Source organism: Erythrolamprus reginae, chromosome 4 (assembly GCF_031021105.1).
Source record: "Erythrolamprus reginae isolate rEryReg1 chromosome 4, rEryReg1.hap1, whole genome shotgun sequence".
NCBI lineage: Eukaryota > Metazoa > Chordata > Lepidosauria > Squamata > Dipsadidae > Erythrolamprus > Erythrolamprus reginae.
In genome coordinates this window covers 93,913,515-93,936,073 of record NC_091953.1, presented here as the reverse complement: position 1 = coordinate 93,936,073, position 22,559 = coordinate 93,913,515, and the positions used below count along the sequence as shown (strand labels likewise).

Sequence of the window (22,559 nt, the reverse complement as noted above, 5' to 3'; positions counted from 1 at the left end):
TCTTCCTTTGGCAGCGACTGTCCTCCTCTTCCTCTTTTTCCTCCTCCTCCTCCCACCCAAATTCCAAGCTTTTATTTCTTTCCTAATGGGTTTGCACGCATTATTTGCTTTTACATTGATTCCTATGGGAAAAATTTATTCTATTTAAGAACGTTTCTACTTAAGAACCTGGTCACCGAACAAATTAAGTTCTTAAGTAGAGGTACCACTGTATTGGGAAAATTTCTAACACATGCTATATTTTATTTATTTTGCTGGAAACTATAAAGAATCAGCTCTTCTTACACTCACATTTATAACCACAAAGTTTGGCTTACTGCTTTCCAAGCTTTTGCCACATCTGACCCTAATATAGATCCATGCCCATCAGAATTATAAAGCAGAAATGCAATTGCTAATTTAATATACTAAAAATAAAAACAGAAGAAAGCTGCCCATTAGTCATTGCTAACTTTGTATTCACTACTGAAATAGGAACAAATTATATTGATCTGGAGAAAACAATCCCTTTAAAAAGAAAGATCGACCTCAAATAAATACAAATCCAGACAAAAATCATGGATGCTGCTAGGTTCTCCTACTTGCCAAGTTTGTCAATTCCAGATGAAACCAATGAAAACAAATGTGGAAATTCCTTCCTTCCTTTCTCAAGAATGTATGTTTGTTTGCATGTATATCTATCAAAAGCCACCCTCTAAAAAGCAAGAGCAGCAAGCTTTGTCAGGTTTCTATTAAAGGCACCCACAATTATATCTAATGTCATCTATACATCATGCCAGTTTGTAACAAGTAATTTCAGTTTATTTTTTAACCGAATAATCCTTGTTTCCAGTATTTGTTTTAGTGCTAAATGCAAGTGGGAAGAAAGCATTTTACAGTCAAGCCTCTTATAACAAGCTATGTAAAACACATACACAGTATCTCCGTGGCCCAGTCGTCCACCATCTCCACAACCCCAAGAGAAAACTTCTCCAGTTGCAGCCAAAGCCAGATAGTGATGTCCATCTGAGTGTGCTGAAATTTTAATAATATTTCTAGAAGTAAGACTCTGTACAAGTTGTGGTGCCTAGAAAAAAACACACAAATAAAACTCTGTATTGCAAAACAACAGAAAAAGTAAAGTAAGAACCCTAACAAACAGAAATTATAGAATATTCTCAAAACTTTTCAATAAGTAATTAAACAACTATATTTTTCACTCAAACTAAGTATATTTAAGTAATTAGTCTAAGATTCAAACTATATTCAACATGGAAAAACTATCATATATCCTGATTTATGTGTTACAAAGGCTTTAAAACCAAGTACTTTTTTCCATTTCCATTTTCTTTTCAATAAAATGAGAGCTGAGGTCACCTCTCATTTCAGGGTCTAAACTTTTCAATATTCTAAAGCAGAACTGAAACACCATGGAAGTTTTATTTTTTTTAAAAGATTGCTTTAATTTCACTTGAGTTTGCTTGAATTATTGAAGAAGACATAATCCATTAAACACATGAACTCAAAAAATCTCAGTGCAGAGAACAGTACAATAAAAAAATCTCAGTACAGATATCTGTACACGGTATTACTGAAACTCTCTTTCTAACAATTGGGTGAAATTAAAGCCAGCCAATTGGGTGCAGGGGCCAGAGGGAGGTAGAAACAATTATTGAACCAAAGTCACTCAAATAGGCTAACTACAGAATGCCAGGACCCATCACTCAGATGGGAACGAAATTCAGAAAGTTGTGGTTGCTTCAGCATCAGTGTGCCTTCCGAGTATACTTCCCAGAAACCATAGGTTGCATGATGCAAAGGAAGATGGGAGGGTTGTATCTGCACCTTCTTTCTGCCTCCCTCTACAGCCAACTGGCTGGCGGCAAAGTCTGACAGATAAGCGGTGATTGGCCAATTTGGAATTGAGGCTGAAATCTGAACTCTCTTAACCACTGTAGGCAGTAATGGAAGGACAAGGGAGCAATATGGGCACTTGCTGGCAAGGTACAGCTGGCTGAGGAGCACCAGAAGTCAACCCATGAGCTCTCTTCCACCCTGAATGGAGAGGACCTTTGAGGACATGACAGGATGGGGCATGGAAGCTCTGTTTTTCTCATAGTCCCCAGTTCTCTTTCTTTACCCATCCCCATAGCAAAATGACAGGCAGTTCCATGGCTCAGTCAAGGAGGAGAAGGAGTGATTTCTGACACTCCCTACCAGCTTCCCAATGGTGAAGGCAGCAGGAAGTTGGAAGTTATGCCCACTTCCATTGTTTTTCTGTGCCCCTCCCCCAATGGTCACTCTGTTTGTCACTTTAGAAAAGAAATCTCTCTAAAGTATGGTCCAATGGGTTACAGGATGTCTAAAAGCTGAGAAAAATGAGCAGTTCTCAATTACAAGCTTCAAATCTGTACAGTAAAAAATGTTATATTTTAATTTAATTTAATTGTTTAGATTTGTGGGTCACTCAACTCCTTTCGGACTCTGGGCAGTGTACAATCAGTAAAAAATCATATAAAAAACAATATAAAATCCCCTTAATAAAAACATTCACACTTCTGGGGCATAGATATATATTATTGCTCATGGCCCCCAAGCCTAATGGCAAAGCCTGATTTTTATGGCTTTCCGGAAGGCCAGGTGAGTAGGGCCGCTGCAGATCTCTGGAGGTAGTTGGTTCCAGAGAGCCGGAGCTGCCACAGAAAAGGCCTTCCCCTGCAGTCCCACCAAACGGCACTGTTTGGCCGACGGGACCTAGAGAAGGCCAACCCTGTGGGATTTAACCGGTCCCTAGGAAGTGTGAAGCAGAAGACGGTTCCGTAAGTAAACTGGCCCCAAGGGCTTTATAGGTGATAACCGACACACTAAATTGTGTCTGGAGACTGATTTGTAACCAGTGCAGCTCACGGAGCGTTGATGTTACATGGATGTATCACAATAGTTTGCACGGCTGCGTTCTGGTTTAACTGTAGTCTCTGAACACTCTTCAAGGGTAGCCCCATGTAGAGCACATTGCTGTAGTCTAGCCACAAGCTGACAATGGAATGAGTAACTGTGAGTAAAGATTCCCGATCCAAATAGGGCTACAACTGGTGCACGAGGCAGACCTGGGCAAAAGTCCCCCCCTAGTCAGTTTACCCCCTAGTCAGTTTATGTTGTAAAGGGAAGCTAGAGAGTAAATAAAAACCACCTACCAATGTATCATTATTGTAGGCTTGGGTATAAACTCGCCCATTTTTGGACAAGATCAGAAAACGCTTCTCTGCACAAGCAATCTGTGTAACTCCAAGACTGGCCAGTCCTTCGCACTGAACTGGACCGCTGACATTAGAATAGTATTTCCATCCTATTAATCCCCATGCTATAAACTCCTGCAAAGAAGCCTAGAAGGAAATGCATCATTTGAGAAAGTATCAACAATTACTCTTAATTTAGAATAATTTGTGTCTTGCATAAATTATTTCAATTTCAACCATATTATTATTTCAATTGAGACTTGCAATTAAACAGGCTTCAGAAAGATAGTTGATAAATTTGAATAGGTGATAGTATCTGGACTTCGTTAATTTGATTTAATCTTTAAGAGAAGGATCTAAAAGATCGGACAGTTCTTCTATAATCTAGCAATTACAAAATCTACCAAAAGTTAAAGTATCCTAGCCCACATCAAAAAGGAATTCAGAATCTACAAGATTTCATGATTAGCTGCTCTTGAAAAAGGCAATTTATGGCATGGCATAGAGGCAGTAGGGCAAAGTATAAAATTCCATAAAGTCTCTTATATAAGCTTTAGCATATCCCCAATTTAATTTATCCAATTTGTAGTACATTACCTTATGAGATGTTGGAGAACTGCACTGTGGGGGCATGCAGGGAGTGGCTAGGCAATCCAGGTGAGCCATAACTACAACCGCGGTTTGCCTTAAATCAATTGCCAGCTCATTGTCCTGTGGCAATATTAGGTACCTTAGGAAGTTTTCATTTGGACTTAATGGATAAGCCAACATCTAAAAATAAAGGCAAATTTAAATTCTTTATATTAGGCAATACCTGTTTAAAGCCACATATTAAATAGCTAAAGAAGATACATTATAGGGCAGTGATGGCGAACCTTTTCGGCATTCGCGGAAATATCGCACGTGCATGCACTTGTCGGGGCCGCGCTCCAGGAAAGCCAAACTTCCGGGTTCTGGGACACATGTATGCCCGGTGATCAGCTGGCCGACATGCATGTAAAGGCCGGTATTTGGCACTGACAAACACACACAAAGGACAGCTGATTGTCCTGTGCGCATGCGCACCAGAAATCGAGAGACAAACAGGCAAGGCTACATGTGCCGGGTAACATGACTTCACGTGCCACTTTGGCCATGCGTGCCATAGGTTCACCATCCCAGTTATAACAGATCTACATGTAATTAACAAAATTTATACAATATTTTACCAAAATATTTTACTGGGCAGATCATGGGTTTAGTACATAGAACAGATCATCAGAACTAACAGTGATGTACACAATAATGCCAGTTTTCATAATACAATAACTACAGAATTATTTCAATTTTCATTTCGCTGCATTTCATATCTAAAAATAATTCAGGGAATCTGCAGATATACATAAAATGCAATTTAAAATAGGTCCCACAACTATCAATTTGAAGTATGATTATTATCAGCAAAATAATTGTACTTCTCAGGCATGGTACATGCCAGTGTAACACATTATGATCTGGATGTTAGTCTTCCAGAAAACTTGACTTTCCCCATAGAACCATAGAATCTGGCATGTATGGGATTTTGATTATGGATACTTGGGTCCTTGGTTACAGCATGTATTATTGTATTTTTATATTTATGAGATCACTAATGAGAAGCCAGTTCTACACTTTATAAATAAATAAATAAATAAATATTGTTCCATGAATATACAAAAGCATTGAAGTACAAACCTGAATTTCTTCTTCTGTATTGTTCATCTGTTTGTTACAAATTATATTCTGAAATCTCTGCAACAAAGGAAGGAGTGGGGCACTGGTGCCCTGTGCTGAGCGTTCGTTATCTGTTTCTCTCGTTCCACTATCCCAGAGTTGAAGCAATAGTATCACAGCAGACAACATTTGGCTGAAAAAAGAACTGAGACTAAATTGAAGGCATGGAGGAATAAATTGTGTCACTTCTAGTTCTCTCACTTTTTTTCAAGAACTTCCCTCCACTACCGCCACACCATAAATGTTCCCAGAAATTATTATGTTCAAATGATGCTGAATTCTCCAAAGAAAATCTCTTAGAGGGTTTACCTCAGTGTGCCTCTCTGAACAGCCAATTCCAGTAATATGGCAAGTGCTAAGTGCTGGTCTTGAAGTGGAATGCTTCCTGAGCCTTTTAAGCCTGGAGCACCATGGATGTCTCTAATTTAAAAGCAGAAATATTTACTTATTAACACACACACACATATATATATACAGTATTTCACCATTCTATTATCCAATGTTTTATTTAAAATATCCAAACACAATTTGCTCCTTCTATCAATTCTACTTTTTCAATTTCTTTATAAACAACCATAATACAACACTGCTATTATGCTATGACCATGCAAATTAATGTGAGTTTGCATATATAGATATCTTAATGATATGAATGTAAACAATACAAAATGAAACGTAAGCCAGAGTTCATATTCCTTATGTTGCTATTTTTAAAGCAGTAAAATGATATCCAAGTATTTAATTCCAGATTATTTAGAGTGGGTAGTTTGTTACTCTTTAAACCTGGGCTGCGCAACAGCCTTTAAAAAGTGAACAAATTTCACCATTCTGAAAAGTACACTGCCAAGCATCTCCAATGCCTCACAGTCAGCTCTAACACTGTTGCCACTTCACCAATCATCGAACAGCTTCTTGGGGAATGTGTTCCTTTGCAGCCCATAATTATTTTTAATTTATCAATGTGACTCTTTCACCTCTACAAATAGTGAGGCTATTTTATATGTTCTAGATCAGTGGTCTCCAACCTTGGCAACTTTAAGACTTGTGGACTTCAACTCCCAGAGTTCCTCAGCCAGCAAAGCGGAAGTCCACAAGTCTTAAGGCTGCCAAGGTTGGAGACCCCTGTTCTAGATTATAATTCTAATACTTATCAAACACCACACTGGCTAGTAAGGATGGTTTTATTAGACTCTTCCACCCATATGAAAAACGGTAAGTTGCCTGCTCCACCTTATTCCAACAAAAAGGAAGGAAAAGAAAAGAAAAATAATGGTCATGCTCAAAATCATGTTTTAGTAACACGATTTGTATTAAACACATGGACCAAGCTCAAATAGCATTTTGAAAACTTACCCAGTTACAACAGACCTTAGAAATTTGGTTGCTCTCTCCACAACTTCCAACCACACAGAGGATACTGTTCCTTCGTCAAAGAGGGATGCTTCTGATAGGGCTCGCAGTGCATCTAGAGACTCTTGTAACAATTCACTGCAAAGATCTGCATCCTCACCTACGAATGCAATGTATTTTAGCTGTGGTAGATATTTTCACAGCATGTGACAGAGCATCTGAAAAGTTTGGGTTTCTTTTTAACCAAAACCATCTGCAAATTTAGGCCAGTTATTCAGCACTCAACCTGTAACTTATACCTGATCTCCAAGCTCGCCGCAGGAATGCAAAAGCAAACGAAAGGGCTGCTCTGGATCCTACTCGGGCAAGACCTTCAACACCTTTGCTTACAGATCTAGGACTACAAGAGAGAAATTGTGGAATGATCTCTTGCTTAAATCCTAAGCAATCTTTCCCTCCTCTTCCCTCCCCCCTCAAAAATATCTTAAAACTAGGATACAAACCCAACCGCCTCAAAAGGTATAAACAATAAATTGTTATTTCTGGTAAATAGTCAGGAAAGAGTTTATACAAATTTATCTTCCTTGCAAGTAGTCTTCGATTTACAACAGTTCATTTAGTGACTGTCTGAAATTACAACAGCACTGAAAAAAAGTGACTATTTTTCACACTTACGATCATGGCAACCACCCCCTTAGTCATGTCATCAAAATTCAAACATTTGATAACTGACTCGTATTTATAATACTTGCATTAGCCCAAGGTCATGGGATCACCGTTTATGACTTTCTGACATGCAAAATCAATGGGGAAGCCAGATTCACTTAGCAACCATGTAACTAACTTAACAACCGCTGATCCTAAAATGGGGGAAAACTCACTTAACAAATATCTAGCTTAACAACAGAAGTTTGGGTCAATTGTGCTCGCAAATCAGACTATCTGTATTATAGGATAGAACTGGGAAACGTGGAGGAGAACAGACCTGATTTCTTCCGTCAAGCTTTTACCTTTTCTTATCCACCATGGGCAATGGGATATTGCTGCTTTTCCGCTTCACCTTGACACTCTCAAGAAGAATGCTCCTATTTAACGCAATGAAGTAGCGTTCTAATATAGCAAGCCTCTGTTTTAGCCTGAGAGCGGAGAGAGTTGTGGTAGCAGTCTTCTTGGCTAGAGCCTGCTGCTCTTTTACTAATACATAAAGGCAGTCTTTCAGCTCGTTGACATCTATAACAAACAATGAAAGCAACTTGAGTTTGATCCTAGGGAGAGGCAGATGTAGGGTCTCCTGCTTGGGCAGGGGGGTTGGACTAGATGAGCTGCAAAGTCTCTTCCAACTCTGTTAATTTATTAAACAGTGCACTTAGCAAAGTGAATAAAACTATTCAGAACTGAATATAGTTTTGTATTATAGAACTGTGCTCATAGTTAGGATAAAACAAAAATCTAATGGGGATGAATATTAAATTAGTATTTTGGGAAGGGTGTCTTGTTTGAACTATTATTGAATCTATTTAATTTCTATTTCAGAAAGAAGATATTCTCCTATTTTTGTACTAACCATTTGTTCATTTCAGATCCTGAAAGTTACTATGTAATGTCAGTAGTCAACTATTTAAAAAAATCCTCAGTTGGCTTAGATTTATTTTCACAATTCAACAATTAACCCAATTTTGCTAAATCTTTTGTAGATCAAATAACGATTGCCCAGGATTTTTTGAGAACTTTACCTATCTAATATCCCAGTTTAAATCCTACATCAGTCTACATCTGCATCAGATGACGTGACATGTAATTCATGAAACCTTATGCATTTTAATAACATGCCCTCATCACCTTGAGGTTCGACTACTGTAATGCTCTCTACATGGGGCTACCTTTGAAAAGTGTTCGGAAACTTCAGATCGTGCAGAATGCAGCTGCGAGAGCAATCATGGCTTCCCAAGATATGCCCATGTTACACCAACACTCCACAGTCTGCATTGGTTGCCGATCAATTTCCGGTCACAATTCAAAGTGTTGGTTATGACCTATAAAGCCCTTCATGGCACTGGCCCAGAATATCTCCGGGACCACCTTCTGCCGCATGAATCCCAGCGACCGCTTAGGTCCCACAGAGTTGGCCTTCTCCGGGTCCCATCGACTAAGCAATGTCGCTTGGTGAGACCCAGAAGAGCCTTCTCTGTGGCAGCCCCGACCCTCTGGAACCAGCTCCCCCCAGATATCAGAGTTGCCCCCACCCTCCTTGCCTTTTGCAAGCTCCTTAAAACCCACCTCTGTGGTCAGGCATGGGGGAATTGAAATTTCACTTCCCCCTAGGCTTATAGAATTTATACATGGTATGCTTGTATGTATGAGTGGTTCTTTAAATTGGGGGTTTTTAGATTATTTTTAATATTAGTTTTCATTGTTTTTTCATTGTTGTTAGCCGCCCCGAGTCTTCGGAGAAGGGCGGCATACAAATCTAATAAATAAAATAAATAAAATAAATAAATAAACATTTGTCAGTCTGAAAAGATACAATCTCCTTCAGCTTTTTGGACTATCGCAAACTAGCATAGCTTTCCTCCTACAAAGAAAAGCTTCAGATTCACTAGGAATCCATTCTATCTATTGCATTCTATCCATGCATCTGTTGCAATCCTATCAGATTTGACATAGGACATCTATTAATGACTTAATGAAGAAATAAGGTACATAAATAGCAACTGCGGAGAGGGGCGGCATACAAATCTAAATAAATAAACAAGAAATCTTCCATTTACAACAGTAATTGTATTGTAATTTCTATCACTAAGTAATGCAGTTATAAAGTGGAAGTACATGGTTTAGCTAGGGCAGAGGTCTTCAAACCTGGCAACTTTAAGATTTGTGGACTTCAACTCCCAGAAGTCCACAAGTATTAAAGTTGCCAGGTTTGGAGACCTCTGAGCTAGGGCAATCGAGTTGCCATTGTTAATCAAGCTGTACAATCATTAGGTGAAGCTTCCCATAACCAAATCAATGGGGAGGGTTAGCAGGAAGTTGCAGGTTCTCGGCAAATTGCAGCCAGCCTTGCAGGCAGGTAAGTGACTGTTATTGAATGAAGGAAGATGCAAAGGAGGTGGAGAAATGCTTAGGGGAGGATGGATGAGGGTGTGTGAGAGAATTATGATAAGGTTCAGAGAGGCTGAGCAAGGCTGCTGTCAGGTTCCAGAAGAGCAGTAGGAAAAGAAAGCTTTGAACACTTGAATGGTAAACAAAATCTTTATTCCACTGTTTTCTAGCATGAACTACCCTGTTTCCTCGAAAATAAGTCACCCCCAAAAGTAAGACATAGGAGAGTTTTCATAGAATTGCATATAATAAGTCATTCATTACCTATTCAAAGTTACGATGGTGATGAACAAGCGGGACTTGTGATAATCTGTAAAGTTATATCTTTCACAATCATGTGATTGCCAATCAGGCACTTGGTGACGTCTGATTATGACATCATAGAATCATAGCAATCATACAATTGTGATTTCCGATATTCCCTGTTCCACAAGTAATGTCAATAGGGAAGCTAGCAGGAAGTCATTCCTGCAATTTTTTCACCAGCCTGCATTTTGGAGTGCCTACCCAGAGCACCCCAACCACCCAATCCAGTGGCTTCCACATAGCCATCTGCAATTCTAAGTATCTATCTTCAACAGCATCCCATAGCAACCATGCATTAATTGACCAGCTCACCTGGGACTCCCATCTTTTCCCATTTAATAATATATATGGTCTGGATGTTATGATAGGACTGCTATTATTTCTGTCACTAAGCAATGCTATCAACAATGCATCATGCTTTATGACTGCATTGCTTAGCGGTGAAAGCTCCGTTTGAATTACTATTGTAATCTGAAGACTACCTGTGTTAACAAATTTCTTAAGCAAGTGGCTATCAAGCTACCATCTTAGCATTTGATACTTTCATGGCTACATGTAGAACTAGTTTAGTCATTTGAGTGAATTTCTAGTTTAATATGTAAAAACAGCAGAAACAAAAGAAATAAGAGACAATTTTCTGCTTGCACAGATTTATCATGGAAAGAAAATACTCCGCTCCCAAATGAGTAACAAATTTTGTTAGCAATGTTATTCTATGCCATTGCCACAAAAAAATATTGAAAGCCAGTGGATACCACAAAATAAAGATAAAAGAATTACTGCTTTAAAATCAGAGACCATGTTTCCTATCTCAGCCAGGATTCTAGGTTCATTCTGCTAATGTGCCAGAATTCATTTCCTGAAAAGTATTTTAATGATTTACAATGGTACCTCTACTTAAGAACTTAATTTATTCCGTGACCAGGTTGTTAAATAGAAATGTTCTTAAGTAGAAGCATTTTTTCCCATAGGAATCAATGTAAAAGCAAATAATGCGTGCAAACCCATTATGAAAGAAATAAAAGCTCAGAATTTGGGGGGGGGGGAGGAGGAAGAAGAAGAGGAGGAGGACAGTCGCTGCCGAAGGAAGGTGAGGTGAGTGCCCCCTTTTCCCTTTCCGCGCCCAAACACTCTAGGAGGCAACCTTGCGCTGGGAGGCAACACAAGGCAGTCACCACAGTGAAATGGTTTATTCCCTCTCCAAGCGCCCAGAGAAAGGAAAACGCTCCATTCGCTTTGGGCTGCCAAAGCCTCCTTAAGCGCCACCGAAAGGCTCCTCTGGCACACCAGAAAAGCCCGAGGTGACCGGGATTAAAGGGGGAATGGCAGGAAACTGGTCGGGCCTTCGTGCTGCTCTCTAATTTCCTGGGGATTTTTTCCGGGCTTGGGTTCTTAAGTAGAAAATGGTTCTTAAAAAGAGGCAAAAAAATCTTGAGCATCCAATTATTGTCTAGAAAAGATCTTAAGTAGAGGCGTTCTTAAGTAGAGGTACCATTGTATATGATTGTAGTATTTACTGTATTTTTTAAAACAAAACACATATTAAATTAACTGCTTAAAATTTATCTTCAATAAATGAAGAAGGGGAATTGTTTAATTTAAGTTCCATTTTAAAACAGATATTACCTGGCTGTTTTCCCCAAATCCAACTTTCAACCATTGATTTAGCTCTATAGGTATGGGGTGGTGTTTCATCCTCATCTTTCCTCTCTTTGTCATTCTGATCTTCTTTCTTTGATCCAGTCTGGACTTCAGCGCTTTCATCTATAGGATTTTAGAAACCACAAATACAACTATGAAAATATTTTTAAAAAACACAATTATTTTCACATCTAAGAATGTGTCAGTCAAAATATTCAAAAGCTTATTCTGTGTCCTCATGTTGACTCTAATGTCAGCCTTGCCTGGGGAAGTCAGGAGAGGCAAAAGAAGAAATCTAACTGTCACAAGTGCTTTGTCTCCTCTTTCACTTGGCAGCTCCATTACTCTTCTACTTCAAAATCTGTATTGCATCGTTAACCATGTTTTGAAAATCAATGTTTACTTCACACACAAACTACCATTAAAACTTTGTTAACCCTCGCTTTCCTCTGTTTAACGTTTGTTTGCTTGTTTGCTTGTTTGTTTGTTTGTTTGTTTGTATGGTTGGTTGGTTGGTTGGTTGGTTGGTTGGTTGGTTGGTTGGTTGGTTGGTTGGTTGGTTGGTTGGTTTATAGACTGCCAATCTCCTCACGAACTCAGGGCTTTTATATTTTACACAGTGTTTATTTTTTTGCACATTTTAGTCAAGAGGTGCTTAATGTCAATAGTTTGTTTTCTCATCTCTAAATTGAGCTGCAAGATACTGTATTAACGTATCATAACTGAAATGGTTAACAATTTAGGGATGTATAAGTCAAATTTCTTTTAATTATTTTTGTTGCTGCCCAATCTGAAATTTTAGGGAGAGAACAGTACAGAAAAAGTGTGAAAAGTAAAAGTTTTATAAAATTATGTAATGTGAATAGAGAATAAATAGGAAGGGCTCTCTGATTTAGAATTGTTTAAAATTGCTTCAACATAATTCTTCTTCACTACTCTTTTTTATGTGGCTGAAATGGAGAAAAATTCTCATTCAGTTATGTACAAAGAAGGTTTGTGTTCTAGCCAGGTCTAGCATTGAACAAAGAATGTGGAATTCATAATTCATTTAGTCAAACGCTGAGTCAGACTGGTTGAACCAGGGCTCTAGTTTTTTTTTGTTTTGTTAAATAGTGCTTTATATTAATTACTGTACAAATACTATTCCTTAATATTCTTTCATACCCCATGTTTTCAAGCAGACTTTGCATTATTATATTCTGATAAATCTCTTATGTTTATTTCAAAAGCAGCAATATAAATACACTTTACATTTGGGAGAAGCCAAGGGCCTCCGTGAGCAGAATCACTATGCAAAGCATGTAGGTCTGTCACATAAGTGCAGGTTGTTGTTTGTTTGTTTTTTTTAATCCTGGCTTTGAAAAGGGAAGATTTGTTACATGATTATGTTTATTTCAGGGCTTACATCAAATATTGTGTATTTCTCACTGTAAAATGAAGATAAACTTAAATAATAAATTATTATTATTCCAGTAAGAGTAATATTCAAGGGCCACAAAAAAAAAGAGATCCAAGGACCATATGTGGCCCTTAAGCTTTGACTTGCCCATGTTTAATATAAGAAAATTTACCTTTTCGTGGAGATGTTTCATCACTTTGTGTAACTTCTATTCCAGGGTATTGGATTTCTCCATCTTTCATCATTTCATTCCACAGACCACAGAGTCCATCTCTGGTAAACGCAAGCTTTAAGAACAAAAAATAAAAGACTTCTGATTGTCTGCTTTTTACAGTTATTAAAAAAAGAACACGTTTCATACTCAATTCTTAAAATAAATCTTAAAACATAACTAATACAAAAATAAACTCAAGCCCATACTAAATAATTCATCTGATTCAAAGTGCAAGCTATGTGTTTCTCAAAGAATATCCCTAAGTACAAGTTTAAGAACAGCTCATATATAAAAAGGAGACCTTCAGAAGCACTTTAATATACTGTATTACATAAATCAAGAATCTTTGGTTTACGCAAGATCAGAATTTTTCATTTTTTCACAGCCTTACAGAACTAGAGGTCACATCAGCAATGTAATGAACAAAATCAGAAGTACCTCTCTTTTTTAAAAAGTTTTTATTAAATACACATATAACACAAACACATACCAAACAAACAAAACAATAGGGGAACAATTTCCCCATATTTACAATATAACTTGTATTGGTAAGTATCCACAATTATATACACATACCTACCTACCTACCTACCTACCTACATACATACATACATGTGTGTGTATGTATGTATGTATATGTATGTATGTATGTATATATATATATATATATATATATATATATATATATATATATATATATATATATATATATATCCCTTCCTTTTCATTATCAGAAAAAATATCTTATGTAAGATATTTTTGCTGATTTTATATTTCTCAGCAAGGGAAGTCTCAGTGAAATCACAGCATTGCAAATGCTGCGATTTCGCTGAGGCTTCCCTCACTGGGAAACCCCACCTCCAGACTTCCGTTGCCAGCGAAGCGCCCATTTTTGCAATGCTGGGATTCCCCTGCAGCATCGCAAAAACACGGAAGTCCAGAGGTGGGGTTTCCCATGGAGGGGAGCCTCAGGGGAATCCCACCAGCATGAAAATGGGTGCTTCGGCTAGCAAAAGGGGTGAATTTTGGGCTTGTACGCATTAATCGCTTTTCCATTGATTCCTATGGGAAACATTGTTTCATCTTACGAACTTTTCACCTTACGAACCTCGTCCTGGAACCAATTTAGTTCGTAAGACAAGGTATCACTGTATATACACACACACACATATGTAGGTCTTGGCATATTCAGGCCTTTTCTTGTGTAAGGCTGATTGAATCCTGGTGAAGTTTCGATGAGGTCCCACTCGTCATCTTCAGACTGGTGCTTTCAGCTTTGTGCTCAGGTGAACACAGCCAAAAGCCCCAGCCAGTGGGACCTCATCGAAACAACGCAAGGATTCTATCAACCTTACACAGGAAAAAACCCAAATATGCCAAGACCTACATACCTATACCCATGAAAATCTACGAAAGCAGATAGATAGATAGATAGATAGATAGATAGATAGATAGATAGATAGATAGATAGATAGATAGATAGATACACACACACACACACACACACACACACACACACATACACACGTAAGATTAATAGAATCTTGGTGACGATGAGGTCCCACAAACACAAGACAGCCTTTGGCACTGATTAAAAAGTAGCCAATATCTTAAGAAACCCCAAAGACAAGATCCAGCTAGAAAACTATGGAGTCCATGAAATACCATGCAAAATCTGCTCAGCCACATATATTGGACAAACTAATAGGAGAATAAATACACGTATCACAGAACATAAGAACGCAGTCAGAAAAGAAGGAAAAAACCCGCCTCCCTTTTCCAACATCTCAAAACAACAGGGCATGAAATTGATTTTGAAAAAACTAAATTAATTTCCAAAATCAAACACTTCAACAGGGAAATAATTACGAAAGCCATTGAAATAGAGAAACACCCCCACAACATCAACAAACATGACAATACTTCCCGCCTACCAGACAACTGGAAATTAATCCTAATCAACAAACGAATCCCAACCATGAAAACTGACACAGGACCCAGAACAACACAGGACACCACCACCAATCACTCTCACCAGACTCAAACCCATACCCATCCCACAGACAAAATGCAACCACCACCAAGAAGCCAAACCAGTGGCACCACCAACTGCTGAACCACCACCACCACCCCCGACACCCACACAAAGCAAACTGACACACGCCATAAACACATAGCCAGATCATAATCTCACAGTCAAAAAAACCCTGGGATGTTACCCCACAGACATACATTACAAAACAGATGACTAGTCTGCAGGCATCAACTGCAACAACTACTCAGGAGGTTACCCCTAATCTGCAAACATCAACTAATCTGCAAACATCAGCTGTATCAACTACTCAAGGTGCTACCTGATCAACTAATCAGGATGTTACAACACAGCCAACTAACCCGCTTGCAACAGTTGAATCCACACTCCACACATCCCCACAGTGTTTACAGGGACAGCAGCTCCAACCACGCTTTGTTTGCCCTAGCATGAAGCCAATAGCACCAACCTGAAGATGATGATGATGATGACAATAATAATAACAACAACAACAACAACAACAACAACAATAATGAATTAGATTTGTATTCTACCCCTCTCCAAAGACTCAGAGATGAAGATAAAGAGTGGGGCCTCATCAAAACGTCACTAAGATTCTATCAATCTTACACAGGAAAAGACCTGAGTACACCAAGACATACGAAAACATATACTTCATTATCAACAAAAATATGTTACATACACACATACACACACACACACTTTGTTTTCGTAGATATTCACAGATATATGCATGTAAGTTTTTGTATATTCGGGTCTTTTCCCATGTAGGATTGAGAGTATCTTGGCGACATTTCAACGAGGTCACAATCGTCATCTTCAGGCTGGTGTTTTCTGCTTTGTGCTGGTGCAAAGACACTGCAGTTGTTAAGTTAATAACATGGTTGTTAAATAATCTGGCTTCCCCACTTTGCTTGTCAGAAAGTTGCAAAAGACTATAAGGTGGATCCATTATGCTGTAATGGTGACAGTGTTTTTAAATCAGCTAAAAATATTTTTTGGAAGATTCGAAGCATCAAATAGTACCCCTGTAAGGAAAGCTATGCCTAATCCTAATGAGAAAGTGGCTTAGTTTAATATTACCTCTATCTGGAGGACATTACAGAAAGTTATTGTTTTGAAAGAGGCAAGCCCTGGTAATATCCCTGGGCAAGTTCTTATGGAATGTGCAGATGAGTTGTCTTGTGTTCTTACAGATATTTTCAATCTTTCATTGCAACAGGAAGTAGTCACTACATGTTTTAAGACTGCAATTATTTTTCCAGTGCCTAAAAAGTACATTATCGTCCACTTGCACTTATGTCCATCATTATGAAATGTTTTGAAAGGCTGATAAAGGAGTTTATTATACCCAGCCTCCCTCCAGCATTTGACTCGATTCATTTTGCTTACCAGGCGAATCACTCCATAGAGGATGCTATTTCTCTGTTCTCCATCTGAGCTTAGCACACTTAGAGGAAAGAACTATTCATGTGTGAATGGTGGTTGTTGACTTTAGTTTGGCATGATCATTCCTTAGCCTTTAGTAGATAAACTGGGATTTTTAGGCTTTGTTACTCTTTTGTGCAACTGAATTCTTGATTTTCTCTCTTGACAGTATACTGCCCCAGTACATGACAATTGGGACTAATATTTCTAACGCCATTTTCTTGAGCACAAGTTCTCCTATGGGCTGTGTCCCAAATCCGCTGTTGTTCTCCCTGTTAACTCATGATTGTCGTGCAGAGTTTGCTACCAACAATATTGTGAAGCATGACAATGATATTGCAACAGTGGGCCTTATTCAGGATGACATTGAGGATGCTTACAGGGATGAGGTAGTTTGGTGGACTGGTGTAATAGCAACAGCTTGGTTTTAAATGTAGGCAAAATAATAGAACTCATCGTTGATTTCAGAAAATGCAGACACTTACATACAACTCTATGTATTAATGATTCAATTATGGAGGTGGTTAGTGTTATTAAGTTTCTGGGTGTGCAGCTAACAAGTAGGTTGGCTTAGTCGCTCAAGAGTGAGACACTGGTGAAGTGGACATAGCCACCCCTGCATTTTCTGCATCATATCAGAGGAGCACATCTTCCTTCCCTTATCCCCTAGCCTTGTTTTAAATTAGTTTGGGATTTAATATTTCATTTTAGAATTTAGCTTATCAGTGAATTCAGCATGAAGAAGCCTGTTCACAGATCATTTTTTGTCTTGTATTTATTTGGAGTTCCTTTTGTTTGATTTAGGAAGATTTTATATTTATAAGTGCAACTCAAGAAGATGAGGCATAATTGCTCTTGCTCTCTTGTGGAGCACACTCAAAGCACAAAGTTTAGCGGCAGCTAGAAACCATGCAAATTAACCTTGTTTTGTTGTGATAATAAATTGGCTGCCGATCAGTTTCCGGTCACAATTCAAAGTACTGTACTGGTAATGACCTTTAAAGTCCTACATGGCATTGGACCAGAATACCTCCAGAACCGCCTTCTACCGCACAAATCGATAAGGTCCCACAGAGTTGGCCTTCTCCGGGTCCCGTCGACCAAACAATGTCATTTGGCGGGCCCCAGGGGAAGAGCCTTCTCTGTGGCAGCTCCGGCCCTCTGGAATCAACTCCGCCCAGATATTAGAACGCCCCCCCACCCTCCTTGTCTTTCGCAAATTACTCAAGACCCACCTTTATCACCAGGCATGGGGGAATTGAGACATCCTCCCCCAGGCTTCTATATTTTATGTTTGGTATGTATGTATTGTATGGTTTTAATTGCTGGGGTTTTAGATATGTTTTATTTTTTAATATTAGATTTGTTTCACTGTTATATTGTTTCTATTATTGTTGTGAGCCGCCCCGAGTCGTTGGAGAGGGGCGGCATACAAATCTAATAAATAATAATAAAATTACACATTGCTACCTCCATGAATTCTTGATGCTTTATACATTATGTGTACAAGCAATTTGGCTCCTAAAGACTATAATTCCATTATTTTTCAAGCATCCAGTTTTCCCCCAGACTTAAATGTTTCTTAAATCATAGGAGATAGCATTGAGAAATATGCAGGATGTTTGAGGGGGAGAATATAATATTCCAGGACTGAACTCTTCCCCTATGGAATATAGTCTACATAGGTTCGATTTACAGTAATATATTCAAGGAAAATATATACTCAGGGTGATATATTATTTTAGCTATTTTAAGTTCTTTCAAAATAATGTTTGGATATCTTCTCTCAATGAACTTAATATTCCAACTGAATTAAACTATTAACTACCTGTTCTAGTTAATATGAGTGTCATGCTGCAATCTAGTGGGAAACAGCAAAGATACAAATATCTAAAGAATTACCCTTCTTGGTTCTATCTGCATCCATTCATATGCTGTTTGCAATCATTTTTTTGCACCTCGGTATCTATTATTATTATTTCCTATCTCAAAATGCATCTGAAATATAAGAGATGTATTTCCTACCTATTGCTGAAAACAGGGAACTCATAACTCTTACTTTAGGAACAGTTATTCCTAAAATAATGATTTATTCTCTCACATATCTTTCAGGTAGAGTCACATCTATATGATATGATGAAATACATTAAGAGCAGATTCTCCTGGAGAATTTATATGTGGTCACTAAGAGTCAACACCAACTTGATGGCACATGATCAATCAATCAATGATGAAATATAAACACATCCAATACCAGTTTCCACCTATTCATGTGTTCCACTCTATGATGATTCATACACAGGCATCTTACTATAAACTGGTGTCATTCCTCAATAAATAAATAAAAACTTATTTAAAAAGTGAGAACTAATTACAGTGGTACCTCGGTACTCGACCACAATTCGTTCCAGAAGTGTGGTTGAGAACCGATTTGGTCGAGTACCGAATTTATTTATCCCATAGGAAATAATGGAAAGGGATTTAATTGGTTCCCAGCCCCTGTTAACTCGCTGGGAACCAATTAAATCTATTTTCTTTATTTCCAATGGGATAAATAAATTTGGTACTCCAAGCTGCAAGAAGGGTGGGGGCTGCTACAATCCCAGCAGCTTCAGGGGGCTGAGGAACTCTATAAGATCTCCAAGCTGCAGGAAGGGTGGGGGCTGCTGCAATCCCGACAGCTTCAGGGGGCTCCTTTCTTCATTGCTTCCTCTTATTACCTGTAAGCAGCTGCAAAAACTTTCTCCTTCCCGGTGGCTGCTTCCCTTCGAGAAGCAACAGCGCCGGGAACGTCACGTAATGAAGGAAAGCTGCTGGAGCGGCGGCAACTGCTGAGATGGCTCCGGCGGCTTTCCTTCATCACGTGACGTTCCCAGTGCTGTTGCTACTCGAAGGGAAGCCGCCGCCGGGAAGGAGAAAGTTTTTGCAGCTGCTTACAGGTAATAAGAAGAAGCAATGAGGAAAGGAGCCCCCCGAAGCTGCCGGGATTGCAGCAGCCCCCACCCTTCCTGCAGCTTGGAGGAATTATAGAACTCCTCAGCCCACTGAAGCTGCTGAGATTGCAGCAGCCCCCGGTGGTAACATTTTGGATAATGAACAAAATTTTCTCTGGCTGTTTGGTATCTGAATTTTTGTTCAGATACCGAAGCAAATTTTTGCCAAAAATTTTGTTCGTTATCCGAAATGTACGAGAACCAAAGCGTTTGAGTACCGAAGTACCACTGTACATGGCAATTAACATTATAACGTACTAGTTTCTCTCTTCTGAAGAAGATGACATTTGGCACTGACGATCATGGAGAAATGTGCACAGAAGCTATACTATAAATAACCATGCAGCCGTAGGATTTTAGTACACATAATGCCACTTACATGATGCTAAAACTAAGCCTGGATCCTCATTTCAACAGATAGTGGCATATCAATAAATACATAAATGATTCTCTAAATGAGTACTTTTAAAGCTATAAACTGTTTTATAGTTGTTTTTCATATTGAGTTGTGAAATGTGAAGACCTAGAAAAGAGGGGGGGCAAGCAGAAAATACATGGGGGGGGAAATCTTTTATTTTCACTTAATGGGTTTTTTATCTCAACTTCCCTACCAATCCCCAACAAGAGGAAAAACTTAAAAGAAGAGTTACAAAAGTTCACAGTATCAAATTTTATACTGAAAAATGCTTAAAGAAATTGTTCCATATTGGGAATACTAAACATTTATTTCAACGTGAACTAAATTTCATTTTTATAATTTTGTGAAAAGGTTTAAACAGTGCTATTTAATTTTTTTAAAATTAGAGTTCTCCAATTTTTAAAAAGATGTAAAGGAAATTTTTTCTAAGATGTAAAGGAAAAGATATCTTTAGCTAGCAAGTGTAAAGAATACTACGTCATTTCCTAGCCCAAAAAACTGAGATTTATTGAGACTTATTTTAAAAAACTACTAAGTTTGTTAAATTAATTTTAAACATTCCATTTGTGCTTGAAGTGGAAAAGAATGAAACTTTGATTTTGGGTTTACCCATTAGATTGATAGATCTTTATAGAAATGGCTTGTTTATATTATTATTATGAAAAAACAAAAAAATGTGATTTGATGTTAATGCCTTATTTTACTGCAACAGAGAGAGTTGGAAGTCAATGTCTCTGTTTCTTTTTTTCTACCCTTCCCCACCCTACCCTCCTATTTTCTTTTATATTTTATGTCTTATTGTATCTTATTTTATCTTATTGGATTGTATCTTATTTTATCTTATAACTCAATAAAAATGTTAACCCGATAAATGAATTTTAAGCATTCCTGATAGAAGATTTAGATAATTCCTCTCAATAGTGAATTAAGTCAATTTACTGCTTAATCTTTAATAAAGTTTTAGAATATTTTATAGCAGAACTAAGAAGAATAGGAAAGTTCAACTGTCCTCTTCATTGCCACAGAAATAGACTAGATAATTTGTAAATAGGAATAACTGCTAGGCTCCAAATCCAAGTCTTCCATATCCCCATTAAATGTACTGAATAAGTTGAAATCAAAGAATTGTTTACAAGTTCATCGATTGTAAATCATATCAGAGTTTCCTTGAGAATGATTTATACTACTATGATATTATGACCAACAATTGGCACTTATTTAACAAGCCATCTTACAGTATTTTTGTATATATTAGAACACAGGCATTTATCCTTAAATTGTCATAATATGTCCATTTATGACAGTGTATTTATTGACAATAATCCTTTAAATGTATATGCAATAATTTCTTTTGGTTACAGTATCTACTATTCAATCCGTACTTCTGTAAATGCCTAGACCTTCTGTTCTCTGACCTTAAATCATTCAAGATACAACACTGAATTACAATCTAAGTCAGACCTGGGCAAAGTGCGGCCTGGGGGCCGGATGCGGCCCGCCCGCTGTCTGTGACCTGCCCACGGAGGTTGGAAGGTTGGAAGGAAGGAAGGAAGGAAGGAAGGAAGGAAGGAAGGAAGGAAGGAAGGAGAGAGAAATGGAGGGATGAAAGAAGGAAGGAAGGAGAAATGGAGGGATGAAAGAAGGAAGGAAGGAGAAATTATCTTTCCATGCACTTTTGCAAAGGTCCAATAAATGCTCATTTTTTAATTGTTCATTGGTTTCATTGGCCTTTCCAAGAAATTTAAAGTAAACCCCCCCACCCCACCTCTCAGGGGGGGAAAGGGCGGAGGAGGAAGAAAAGGAATCCAAAGCTACTTTCAGGCAAAGCCTCCACTATGTTTTCTCAACTGACAATGTAGGTCAGTTGAAGAGAGGCACCTGAAAGAAATATTTTGAAAGAGAAGTAAAGAACTGCCCAAAAGCAGAAGTAAAAGGCAGAGAAAATCAGAGACAGAAGCTTCTCTCCATCTGGAGAAGGAAGGGAGGGAGGGAGGGCAGGGAGGGAGGGAGGGAGGGAGGGAGGGAGGGAGGGAGGGAGGGAGGGAGGGAGGGAGGGAGGGAGGAAGGAAGGAAGGAAGGAAGGAAGGAAGGAAGGAAGGAAGGAAGGAAGGAAGGAAGGAAGGAAGGAAGGAAGGAAGGAAGGAAGGAAGGAAGGAAGGGGTGGGCAATTAATTTATAATTATAATATAATTAACTCAGTTCTACCCAATAATATATAGTACTGGGTAGAAATGAGTTAATTATATTAATCCGGCCCTCTAAAACCATCCCAATTTCTCATGCGGCCCCATGGCAAAATTAATTGCCCACCCCTGATCTAAGTCATATTAACTTTCATTATGCTCCTCCATTAAAACCTTCAAAACTGAAACCACAAATATTAAGATGAATTAAGTTTATTTTCAGAAAATAGATGAAGTATTCCCATGCTAATTTTTCTCAAGTGTTTTATCCATTAAAATCTTATTTAATTTTATAAATAAAAAAGTTATAGAACATTAATGTGTTTTTAGAGATGACCCAAAATATTCCATATCCAATATATGTAAATCCCAATCCCATAAATTGTGCTACACTATACGTACTAGTAAAATGCTTTGGTGGCTGACTTTGGTAAAAATTGAACTGAAAGTCTCTATCAACACTATTCTTCTGGTTCATCTAACAAGTTTAATTCTAGGTGAGATTGGG

At 38.2% G+C, this 22,559-nt stretch overlaps 1 protein-coding gene across 1 annotated transcript in view; it reads right to left on the bottom strand.

Moving 5' to 3' along the window:
- Positions 1–22,559, bottom strand: part of HERC2 (HECT and RLD domain containing E3 ubiquitin protein ligase 2) — a 143,630-nt gene that overhangs the window by 113,683 nt on the left and 7,388 nt on the right. The window contains exons 3-12 of the mRNA XM_070750922.1: positions 12,935–13,049; positions 11,349–11,486; positions 7,328–7,547; positions 6,617–6,717; positions 6,321–6,477; positions 5,277–5,387; positions 4,929–5,100; positions 3,813–3,986; positions 3,174–3,362; positions 915–1,066 (exon numbers count right to left, since the gene is read on the bottom strand). The gene's annotated coding sequence lies outside the window, so the exon portion shown is untranslated. The remainder of the gene's footprint in view (positions 1–914; positions 1,067–3,173; positions 3,363–3,812; positions 3,987–4,928; positions 5,101–5,276; positions 5,388–6,320; positions 6,478–6,616; positions 6,718–7,327; positions 7,548–11,348; positions 11,487–12,934; positions 13,050–22,559) is intronic.